We start from the raw sequence: 13008 nt of genomic DNA on the forward strand, positions 1-13008 counted from the left end.
CATGTCATGGTGAAGTGGTCTTGCCAAAGCAAGATGAAGCATCAGAATAACACATGCTGGGGCCAGGTTTTGCCTCATACAGGGCTGGAATCCCAGGCTGTGTGGGAAAATCCAGACCAATTTTTGACTTCTTTCCCTAACCTTTCTCTTAGTTTGAAATGAAATTTCCAACTATGTATTTGTGAGCTGAAAGGAGAGAAGAAGCATGAGGTACTTTCCTGCTACATTTTTCTTTGAATTGTCTGTGATCATCTTCCAATTTTATGCACCTCAAGTATTCCTGCTTAAAAAGTGGCAAAGCAGAAGTCTCTCCCCATTCAGAGGTACAGCTTTCCAAATTGTGGTTATGTTTTTGCTTGTAGTGCATTGGAGGGGGAAGCCAGCGACTTGGGTTTTTACATATAAGAAATACCACATACAAATTGAATGACTAAATGTCTGGTAGCTTTGAGAGGTCCCGTGAGACATGAGTGATCCTTTGAAAAATATGTGTTTGACTAATTTTCTGCTCAGTACTGGATTTACCATTTCTATTTATTATCTATGCTTCATAGATCAGGTTATGAAATGCGGTGGTAAGGATAAAGGCTGGAATAGCATGGGCTTGATTGAAACAATGAAAACTTCCAAAATTTTGTCACATATCTCAAGTATTTCCTCTTTTTGATCAAATTTAGCATGGGAAAACACATATATTCTGAAGATAGTGCACTTTTTAAAAATATATTTCTCCATATAACAGCAAAAGTAAAAGTAGCATAAACTGTAGTCTACACAGACACACACGCACAGAGATGCATATATATTCCACCCTGTAGTTCGTATATGTGTACTGTAGAAAGCACAACTGAAAATCACCAGTCACTTAAAATGTCATAGTCTGGAGTATGCCTGAGTTGTGCTGTCAGTACGGGAAATGAATTCAAATAATAGGTGCCATTACTGTAGCATGAAACTATTAGTTAAAGTTCACAGTGTTTGACTAGATCATTTAAACCTTTATTAGAAAAAAATGAAATTTTGAATGTTTGAATGTTCTTCTTTTCTTCCTTAATTTGAACGGGGTCTCAAAGTTTAACCAAAAGCATCTGGAAATAAGTTCCGCTGCCGTCCTCCTTGTTCAAGTTCCAAAGAACAGAAGGCAAAACTCCCTGCGCGTGGTGCTAACTAGTATCACGGGGGTGTCAAACTTGACTTGAGGTGGATTGAAGTGTCATTATTCCTCCCGTTCTTGCTTCATTTTTAATGATCTGCACCTGAGCTCCGGTGTGTATTTTCTGACACTTATTAACAATCTACAGGTCTGAGAAAACCATTGTTTATCCATCTCTCACCTGTGAAATTGTTAACAAGATGAGACGTGCAGCAGTGTCTGGTGCCAGCTGAAGGTCATGGCTAGAGTGAAGAAGCGTCTGACATCTGTCTCTCGCAGTGGGCACTGCACCGTGTTTCACTGAAAGCAGCAGGCTGAGCCATCTCACACCATTAATATCAATGGGACCCGAGTGCATGCTACCTGCATTCATTCCTCGGTTCCAGGAGTGGAAGTGCGGAGCTGTTAGCACACCTCGTTCACATCCTAGATAAGAATGTTGAAATAGTTCCACATGGCAGACGAACAAAAGAAGTCATTAGGCTTATTCTTGTCCACATGCACTCAAGTGCCTGACGGCAACTGCCCCTGCTATTTTAAATCAAGACTGAGAGACTCAAGGCTACTGATTTACCGAATTTCAATCAACCTGGATTCATCTTTTCTTCCTCTTATTTTTCTTTTGTGAGGGGCTGCTTCAGAATGACTAAGTCTCATTGACTAAACCGGTTACTTTGATTTTCAACCCTGCAGTATTTTCACAATAGGCTAGTATTAATGGCATTTGCATTTTGGAAAATTGGCGTACTTTTTCAGTTAGACGTTTTCTAGGGTGGGATAGATGCCTTACATGCAATACAGTTTTAAATAAGCTTTCCTCTCCCTCTTTGTGTCTATGAGTGAATGGCTGTGAGTGAAAATATGCACTTATTTGTGAATATTCATGTCTGTGTAAATTACCTGTGGAGACAGATAGAAACCAAAATAACTATGCAAATTTCATATATCTGTATGTATATATTAGTGAATAGAAATTGCTCTCTTACTGAAATACACATAAAACAGTTTTGCAGGGGTACATATGAAAGTGATATCTCCTTTCCCTTTCTCTCTCTCTTCCCCTTCCCTTTCCCCTTCCTCTTCCGCTTCCCACCTCCGTCCCCTTCTTCTCCTCTCCTGCACCCTCCCCTCTCTTCCCCCTCCCACCTCCCCTCCCCTTCCTCCCTCCTTCCCTGTCCCCCCTTCACTCCCCCCTAACTCTCAGCCTCCCTTCCCTCTTCCCGTCTCCCTCCTTTTCTTCCCTCCTTCTTTCCCTTCTTCTTTTTTTTTTTCTTTCTGTGCAGTGGCTTGCTTTCTTTTTTCTGCTAGTAACATTTTTTTTCTTTTGCAAATCATTCAGACACTTCAGCCCATGCTGGGCTGGCACAGCCACTAACAACTTCTCGAAAAACTCTTCCATTTCTTGTACAGCACATGAAATGATGCCATTTGACAGACAGTGGAAGCAAGATGTTCAGCACTTTCAATTTTTATTTATGGCAATGGGGATTATATTGCTGGAGGTACTAAGAACAGGTTTACTTTCTGAAGGAGCCAAATCTGTCTCAATTGTCTCTGGATGGAAAACTATCTGTCCCAATAGTCAGTGGAAACAGCTCTCCCTCTACCTTTTATTCTGAATTTTAAGTATGTTTTGTGAATGGTTAAACACCTTCACTCTTAATCTCATTAGTGTAAGGCCCTCACCCAGGACCCACTGAAAAAGGGAGAGACACTTTCACAAATTTGAGTAGACTTTAGTTCTGACACTAACAAATGTCCCACTGGCTTAGCCTTTCATCAGTCAGACAAATGAAAAATAATGTTAAGCACTTCTATCAAAAATAAATACCGGTTGTTTTCTAAGGTCTTTTTCTCAGCAGTTCCCATTGATGCAGGCTATAGCAGGCTTTGGAATATGACATTCTTTTATTGGCTTGTTCCTTTTGAAGCAAACTCCAAATCATTGTTTTGTTTTGTTTTGCGGGCTCACGGGTGTTTAAAACGAACTCCCAACGTCTTGCAAGTAGCAATTGTACTCATAAGTACAGTAGTGGGCAATAAATAAGAAAGATTAAGCATTCTGTAGCCAGGTTATAGTGGAACAACAACAACAACAAAGAGCTTGCTGCATTCTTTCTAAACAAACAAAAAAGCATAATTGGAAAAAATCATTTTTATGGTCTCTTACATTAGATGGGGCCACTGAGTGAAACATTCACTGATGAATTACTCCTCTAATCTGTGGAGGAAAAACAGCTACTGGCGAATTAAAGAGTCCTGGAATAGAGCCATGAGAACTAAATGGCTAAAAATGAAAACAGGCAAACATTTGAAGAGTATTCTACAGCACACAGATCTTTCAACACCTCCCCCTTTTCCATGGCTAATTCATTGTCATGGAAACTGAATTTATCAAAATGTTCTTGTTCACTCCTAGTGACCCAGTGAGTTGACTTACAGAGCTGGTGAAAGGTAACTCAGGCTGAAGCAATTTTTACAAATGATATGCAGCAGTTCATAAATCAGTAAATTTTGAATGGTACCATTGTGCTTCCCGAATAGTTTCCCCTAGTCTCAAAAGACTCTTTTTGTCTGCAAGCTAGAGGTGTCTGAAACCCTTACTAATAAGTTAGCATGGGAGGCATGTATGAGTTTAGCTCCTTTCTTCCCCTCTGCTCTCCTTTAATTTGTTTTTCTTCTTACCCTGTGAATTTATGCTAAAATCCTGTTATTTGTGTCTTTCATTTACTTCATGCGTTCTCCACAGCATTTTCCTTTGCTGATCTGTAGCCCAAGGATGCAAAAATCCTTCACCACCTCATCACAAACATCTCTTCTTATCTGTTTGCTGAAGGTAGGTGTCGACTATCAAGTGTAATACACAATGACTACTGTATGCAGCCAGCTTTGCCAAATCCAAAATAACCCTGGAACTCTAAGTGCTTTCATCCTGTCTCAGAAGGTGGGGTTGCTTGTATTTCTTCATCGTACAGGAAAATTGTCATATAATTATTTTGAAGGTTTTTCAGATTCTATATCGCTGCCAAATTCCGTCAAGGTTGATTTTTATTTTATGTTAGCAATTAGTGACTTGTTGTCATGGAAACCACACTTCACATGATTCTTGAACTTAAATGGCTGAATGTGATCATACAGCAGCCCTTCCTTCTCTAGCCTCAGTAGTTAAAGTCCTGCTTTGTGTATGTGTGTGTCTGTGTATGTGTCATCTTGATTACAGAATCACATAAAATATCTATAAACACACAAAATAATAGCAGAGGGCTACATCAATTAAAATGGAGTATTCAATAATTCATTCTTTAATTAAAGCTCTTCCTTTTCCTATTGCTGTAACCTTTCAAGTGTTAAAGCAGACATAAGAGCTAATCATTTGTATGAAATATCTTTTCTAATTAGCAGTTTGTGAAACAATAATGAAGGAAAACAAAAAAATGGGGATTTTAAATACTTTTGCTTTTATGCTTAATGCAAAAAATGAAAACAAAAACACTTTAAAGAAAATATTTTCTAGGGGATAAGTCTGTGTCTGAGGTTATAGATGGTATGTATTTATGCACACAGAAAGGGATGCATTCAGTTCAGCTTTGTGTTGGTAAACAGATGAAATGACTCAGGACATGAGTCAAAGGATATGTCCCAGTGTACTGTGTATAACAGACACATTTGAATTTGGTCGGCCACTAAATATGTTGTATCTGTGAATCAAAATCTTAAAACTTTACTTCAGAGGCTACATTTTTCAATAGCAATCACACTGAAGGATTAGTACATTGCATTTTTTTTTTTCATGTGAGTGATGTCTCCACCATTTAGAAATATTCCAGAAATACTCCTGCATCATAAAGATGTGTTTCCATTGAAGATTTTTTAGATTATATTGCTATAATAGCAGGGCAGAGGAAGCTGAAACAGACCAATATAAAGACCTGTGTGGAGTCTCCTATTTCAGAGTATGATACTTCTTTGAGTTTGGTTAATCCACTTCCAAACTATCTGGAGATTTTTATTTACATGCGTGCGTGTGTGTGTGTGTATACACGTGTGTATATATATATATAGACTATATTTAGAAAAACAGTTCTACGTGCAAGAGTTATGCAGATATGACTACAATATTTTAAATTCACAGCTTGTACTGTTTTAATTTCATTATCTAGATAAATTGTTCATGTGGTTGCATGTTCATGTCTCTCTTTGTCTGATTCTTGAAAAATGCTGAATGGCCTGTAATCAATAAGAGTTCAAGGTACTTGAACCTCACAGGAAATGATAAGAATCTGCTCTAGGCACATGAAATTATAAATGCCACTCTAATGAATGCTAACCAGTAGACACAGTGGTTTTTGAAGACTTTCCTGGTGCTTGAAGCATGAGAAGACTCAGTCTTGAAAGGACACTGCACTTTTTATTAAACTTTTCAAAAGTCTCTTTGGAATATTAGAATTAAACTAAAATATTGGTTAATGTAGCTATCAGAGAGAACTGTAGTTCAGAGGCACAATAAGACAAATCCTTCCCTGAGGTAACACAGCTGAATTCAATGTTATTTTCCCCTATATCTCTTCCCATGTATTGGAGACTCATTAATTGGACTCATTAACTTTACACAGTAAAGATAGCTGTTTGCTTTCAGTGATACAAAAGCAAATGTTGTAGGATTTCAGCATGCATTTGATGTGTTCAGAGGTTGCCTACAAAGAAGAAATTTTAAAGTATTTTAGTGGAGAAGTATTCACTTATTTATTCAGTATGCTATATTAACATCAAGCATTTGATTGAATACTTTTTTTTTTTTTTAAAAGGAAGGAAAAAACAGAGGTAAAATCGTCAATTTCTCATACTTGTGGTAGTAAATATATCTGCCAGAAGGTAACATAGTTATGAAATTTAACATATTTACTGGATGTTTTTATTAAACATTAAGAGAAGGGGTACATATTTCACTATGTTTCACTGTATGTTTCTGTGCTCACTCCAGTCCTAGGAAATCAAAGCAATTATTCTGAAAACCGCATAGAAAGCAATGTGAGGCCAGAATTTGCCTCGTGTTAAGATACGTTGAATTCCATGTTATCAGACTAAGTATGGTATTTCCTGGTAAATAGTGAATTTGGGCTTTAAGTTCTTTTTGCACTGTTGTCCCTTGTTAATGTGTCAGGTTACTCTTGGTTCCTATTTCTTTAGAATTACTTCAAATGTACCTTTGCAGTGTTAACTTCTAAAATATCTTAGGGGTACAGCCTATACTTAAAACTTCTAAAATCACAAATCTAGTATCAATAATTGCGTTAGCCCTGTGGTAGCTACAACACATATAGAATCTTTCTTGAATACTTCCAGTACATGTTGGTATACTTTCTACTGTTTTAAAGAGTTGTGTTAAATTAACACTTCTTACTAATTCTACGCTGTGTTTGTTTTCACAAATATGTGAAATATTATCTTTTGTTTCATTAAAAATGCAGAGAATGAAAAGGATCAACTTTATAATGGAGCGAAACATTTGACCTTGCACATGTATTCCCCAGAACTATTGCTATTATTACAGCAATTTCAGAGAAAAAATTATGAAAATAAAAATACAGAATAGTGTTCTTCAATATGCACAATTAGGCAAACAAATACTCCTTAGAATTGGATGTAAGTGTAATTTCAAAATAAGAAGCTATAAAGCAACTGATTTTCTTCATTGTGTGGGATTTCTTTGGGGTATTTTTTCAGTCTTGTAATCTGTTGAACATTTTTGTACTTGGAAAGACAATAGAATATGACAGGTTCTTTGACGGTTTGCTAACACAAATTAACCTCATTTATGGGAAAACTGGCTGTGTGTGAACATCTACTTTTGCAGTGCTTTGTAAGACAATCTCTAAATTGCTGACTTTCTGGGAGGTCTGCTTCCTAAATTTTAGGCATTCTGCTGAGTAATAACACTTACAATATAGTATGTATCTTATGATAGGCTTGCATATGGATGACCTTATAATATTTGTAAGGGGAAATAAAGAAAAAAGACATGCTTGATACCTTGTTTCAAGCTAATCAAAATTCTCAGCATTGCACCTGTAAAACACTACTGCTTTGCATAGGATTTCATTGGGGTAACAGAGAGGGGTGTTTGGCCATGGTTTATTCTTTAATTCATAAAGACACCATTCAAACCAAGCTTAATAGCAAATATTTCATGACAGGAATTGCATAGAAATAATATTAGCCTAAGGGAAATGCTTAGGATTATATTTGTTTTTTTATTTCTATCTAGTCTGACAAATGAATAAATGATTGTCCTCCAGGAACAAGGAGAAGAATACAGGAGAATCTGTTGTTAGTGTATTCCCTTTAGAAAATGATGATAACCAAAGTAACTATTAGACTTTTCTTATTTTGCTAAATTTCACATTGATGGTGGCTTAGAATTCTTTTGTAAGTAGGTGAGAGATTGGTGAGGTGATAAGTTGGGTGAGGATGATGAGGAACATCTATGAAATAAATTCAAACACCAGTGGACTTTACAAATAAATTTATAAATGAAGGCCTGAGGGTCCTGTCTATTCACCTTCTAAAAGCATGTATATTTCTTCTTTCAGTTTAAGATACACTGTTGAATAAATTTTTCACATAGCTAAACAACAGAAGAAAATACAAAAAGTTATACAAAACCCCCTGTTGCCTCATAAATACTTATTTTGTTGTGTAGAACTCCTGGTGCTGAAGAAAGGACCAAGAAATTTTCATTGGGGGTGGGGCTGGGAGTGGGGGGGCAAATGGCATTTTCTAGTCTGAATTTTGCAATGAAAGAAAGCTATATCTTTAAAGAGGAACATTTGCTTTGTGGACTAAATAAATAAATAAATAAACAAATGGCTGACTTCTTTAGTACTCTAAGCCTGGACTGAAAATTTTCACTTTAGGCTACCTTTTCTGAAAGTCTTTGCTATCAGTTGTATTTGTTCTGGATGACCTACATTTATGGTGGTAAAACCTTTAATGTATAATCATATCATCATATTTTCTGTACATGCCACGTATGTTGGAAATAAACTATTTTAGGTGCATTTCAAAGCATTAAAGTATGTTTATGGATTATCTCTTGTACTGTTAATATAAAGTTAGACCCCTCGGTTACTGTAGGTTCAATTGTGCGCAAGTTTCAGAGGGAGCCTTTGAAACCTCTAAATATAGCTTAAAAGTGTTTCTCTATAACTAAAATGTCATGACATTAACATCCAGTATCTTGGGATACTCCAAAGTTAGAAACTGGGAAACTGATCCTTTCCAGTAGCATAAAGCTCTAATTTCTAGCCTTACAAGTGCTCAAAGAAATGGACTTACCTTCTGACATTTTAGATATAAAAAAAGGTTTTGTGATTCCTGCTCATCCTGTATATTAGGAAGTCATATTTTCTAAGGAAAATCTACTGATTTGAAAAGAGAAAGAAGTAATGCCTCCCTGTTATATTTAATTAAAAAAAAAAACCAAACCCTACTGGTTCTTTACAGGTATTCTGTAGTTCTGATATTTATAGGAGGGCGTCTAAGTCATAAAAGCTGTGCTAATTAATCAGAAGGATATACACATTATCTTATAATCAACTGCATATTTATGAAAAGTGGACATACTTATGTAGTTCTGGGTGAAACAAGAGTTTGAAGATGCAGAAATATACGCTTTTTATGAGCAGAGAAAGGAGATTGTATTTGCTGCTCTTAAGAAGGAAGTTCAGTTAAAATGAAAAATACAGATGTAGTGTGTGCTTAGCTTTTCTTTGACCCAGTGCTCATCAGTGGTGATTGTCTGTTCTGGGCTTTTTTGGTAGTGAGGCTGAATCTGTAATTAATTGCAGATATGAATATGAAAAGAAATTTACTATGTCAGTTCTCTTCAGTAAAGCATTTCGTTGAGCTGGATGACAAATCAGTGTCTGAAGTTGTATGTCACGGTCAGACTACTTTTCCATTTAGGGCCTATTGCGCAGTGACTGAAAAATGGTAGAGTGGTTCAGCTCCATTTGCTGAATAACCTGGAGGTCCCTAGGGGAAAAGGGGAAAAATCTACTGTGTCTCAGAGACCGGTGGATCTAACCTGAATTCTTGGCATGCAAGTAGCATATTTCTCTTGCTTGCAATACCTTGTGTTAATCCTGGCTTTGACTAGTGTGATGGGAATATCAGACATCTCCCCAGAGTAACATTTCGCAATACAGCAAAAATAATACGCAGTTATCTGTATGTTAGCACAGCAAATGATATATACACTTCTGAGCTGGATCAGTAATGCTCCTTGATATTGTACGTGCCAGTTTACAAAAGAGAACTTGTTTTCTTAACATCAAATCCAAGAATTTCAGAGTTGCCAAATGTCCAAACTTTTCTTCTGCCTAGGTACCTTGGAAAGGCCTTGTTTTTAAAATGTGAATTTTCACAGCATTATGAAAATCATATCTTGGATGGTATGGAAAGAACCGAGAGAACCAAATTCTATAGTCTATGTTAAAACATGCAGTCCAAAATAACTGCAGAAATTTATCTACCAAACTGTATCTTGATTTACACCAACTTTAGTATTTCCTACATACTGTCTATAAGAAATACATATTATTTGTAAATATATACATTAACAAAGTATACATTAAAGGTATAGATCTAGATACATATATTGAGTCCTTTAATGTACAAAAGTTTCAAGAAATTCTATATTATAGCTACAATTGATTACATAGGAAAACAGGACTTTTATTCATCTTATGGCCTAAATGGTTTGTTTGCATCATATCTGATTTACTTATAATCTATACAAATGAATAGCACTAACAGCCATGACTCAGGAAAGACCAACAGTTTCATTGCAGAAAAACTGGAATATTTAGAGACTGAAAACTCAAAACCCATTTGAATTTATGTAACTAGTAAGTGCTTGCTAGATAGTGAAGGCATGCCTGGTTCAATATAACTCAGATGTCAGCTGAACGGTTTTATTTTCATTTTACATTTTCTCTTCCTTTCTCTCTTTTCTTATTTCATATTGTCTACTTTCTAAATGTGAGGTTCTAAACCAGTTATTCTTAGTCATCTAGCTATCAGAGAAGACTCCTAGAGAGATAAGAATGGATAAAATTGGATAGATTTTTTTTTCTCCAGCTTTTCCTTCTCTCTGACAGATGTTGACCATGATCTGAAGTGAATTTTATCCCTAAAGTAGCTTTATAGAGCAATTCTGAGGTAACCTTCATATATTGAGTTCATTGTTAACAATTATAAACTGTACTTTCACATTATTTATCATGGCTTATCACAATGAATCCCTGTGATTCTCTCTAGCCAATTCAATAGCCCTGACAGTGCTGTAGTGGTGGTGATGTGTGTTTGCATGTAATTGGGGCATGGAAGCATCCTTCACTGATATTTTCTGTTCCTGAGAGGCCTTGCATAGAGAAAGGATTGATCAAATGGTCTCCTACAGGCATGCCATTGCTGCAGGCTGGTCATTTAGGGTGGCCAACCAAAACCAAAAATGAGGCAAATAAAATAAAAAAGAACACAGAGGTAGCTAGAGGCAGAAAAAACTGTCAGTCCATTCTTTTGTTATAGCTGTGCTTCAAGCATCAGCGCTTGTAAGAAGCTCCAGAGTGGCCCTAGGACGAAGCTCTGTAATTGGAGGCAAGCAAGGCACAGATGCTAGCTTTTATTAAATATCAACAGAATTTAAGAGTGCCAACAGTCCAGCACTGAAGGAGAAGGAAAGACGGGAAGGAAATTCCTTCCCTGGGCTGATTTCATGCTTACTGTCCTTCAGACCTACTTATCAGATCTGTCATTATACTCTGCATCTCTGACAGAGTCAGGCTATCTGTTAATACCTGGATAGCTTTATGCGCTTGAGCCATGTATAAATAGCCTTTTGCTCGTGAGATGCTGTAGGCTCTCCTGCTCGGCTCCTAGCTGCTGCTACTGAAGGGTACAAGTCCCTCGTAAGTCCTGTGTGGTATCTGTCAGCCCTGCATACACATCTTTACTTCCTTGGAGTATCTCGAAAGTCATTAGACACTAATGTTCTGGCAACCGAATCCTTCCCAAAATGCTAAATGGACTCCTTAAGTGGATGAAGGCATATATCAGAGATGTTGATAACTCTGTGCAGCAAAATGTTCCTTTCTCCTGTCTCCTTCTTGCATTGAAATTATGAAGGCTTATAGAAAGAGGCAAAAACATTGGGTCAGACTTTGCTTATTGACACCTTGCAGGGTTTTTTTTTAATGAAGAGAAAGTGGTTAATTTACTTTAGAGATGGACATTCTTGGGTCCTGGTAGTTTGCTATGGCATGGCTTCATCCTGCTGCAGAATGGACTTGTTAAGGCTATTATCCATTGGACAGATTTACTGCAGCTCTTGGACTTCTCTATATTCCACCCAGTAAGCACAAATGAGGTTTAAGAATATCTCTAATCTGAGATCTCAGGTGCCCTGCCCCTTCACTGCATTTGATGAAAACGGAACAAACCAGAGCCATTTAGAAGTATCAGCCTTGTTTGTTTAGGTTATGTCTCTCTCCAGATTATTTGAATAGTGCTATGTCGCGCAGAACTTTGTCTAAGATCATACAGGAAAGAATTTTATATGAAGCTAATTTACTTTGTCTAACATAGCAAATTACAATACTGACTTGAAAAGCACTCATGACAATTTAGTTGGTTTCAACTTGTTTGTCACTGCACCCACACAGTTCTCTTTCTTCAGGCTGACCATGTACAAGCTGCCTTTATGCTGAAGGATGCCACCCTGAAATGGCTACTCAAGAGTCATTACTCAAAGGTAATTGTAAAGGTGAAAGGTGTTCAGTGCTGACAGCAGCCTCCCTCCCTCCTTCACCTCCCCTCCAATCCCCCACGCTGCTACAAGAAATGCTAGCTATATAGATCGTCCCAGGAGAGTCGCTTTGCTTTGCAGTGTTCATGCCAAAAGACAGCACTATTTTTGCCTGAAGTTCTCTTTTATGACATCTACAGATCAGCATAAAGTACCCTGCAAAATTAATTGAATTCTCCAATAATTGTTTTAAAGCCAAATGCCATATAGAGCCTTAAGATATATATGCATTTTCAAATGTCTTTGTAGCCTGATTTGGGCCATTTACCTCATGAAATCTCAATTTAAAGCTGAGTACATTAATGAAACTGTGAGTCAATGTACATTTTTTTTCTTTTCTGCTTTTCTTTTTTGACGTGGATGCTTTTGTTTTCTGCTGCAGTGAACATGTTTCTTAGGTTTACTTGATTTGTCCACCTGTTGGTGAAAATATGAGCAAGGATGGGAGAATAACAGTGGGTAGATATGAAGAGAAAGAGAATTGTGTCAAAGAAGATTAGGAAGAAGTATACAGACACAGCAAATTCAGCCTGATAGCTGTAGGAGACTTAATAGAGCAAGGAAATCAAAGTTGAGCTTTCCAAAGCTGTCTAAACTGGGGACAATACTCTTCTGCAGTGTACTGCACTGGTTCCTGCTGCAGAGGTTCTCCGATTTCTTCACACCAAGGGGGTCTGCTGTCATGGATGTTGCTTTAAAATTAAGGAATGAACTCACTGCACTACCACTTAGTATAAAAAATGGACACCTGTATCTCCTTATACAAACTGAGGGGTGAGACTGGTCAAAACCAGCTCGGATCAATGAAGACCCAGTGAGGTGAATATTGTGGCATTCAGAGGATTGCAAGGACTCGAGCACCTGCTGCCACATAAAATCAGCAGATGTGTTCTGGCAGAGATGAATTCTAAAGTGGATCTGAGATGTTAAACAGTTGATTGGGGGCAGGGCGGGGAAGGAATTTGTGGACAGAAAGAGGTTTACTGTG

The sequence above is a fragment of the Aquila chrysaetos genome, chromosome 14 (assembly GCF_900496995.4).
Source record: "Aquila chrysaetos chrysaetos chromosome 14, bAquChr1.4, whole genome shotgun sequence".
Lineage (NCBI taxonomy): Eukaryota > Metazoa > Chordata > Aves > Accipitriformes > Accipitridae > Aquila > Aquila chrysaetos.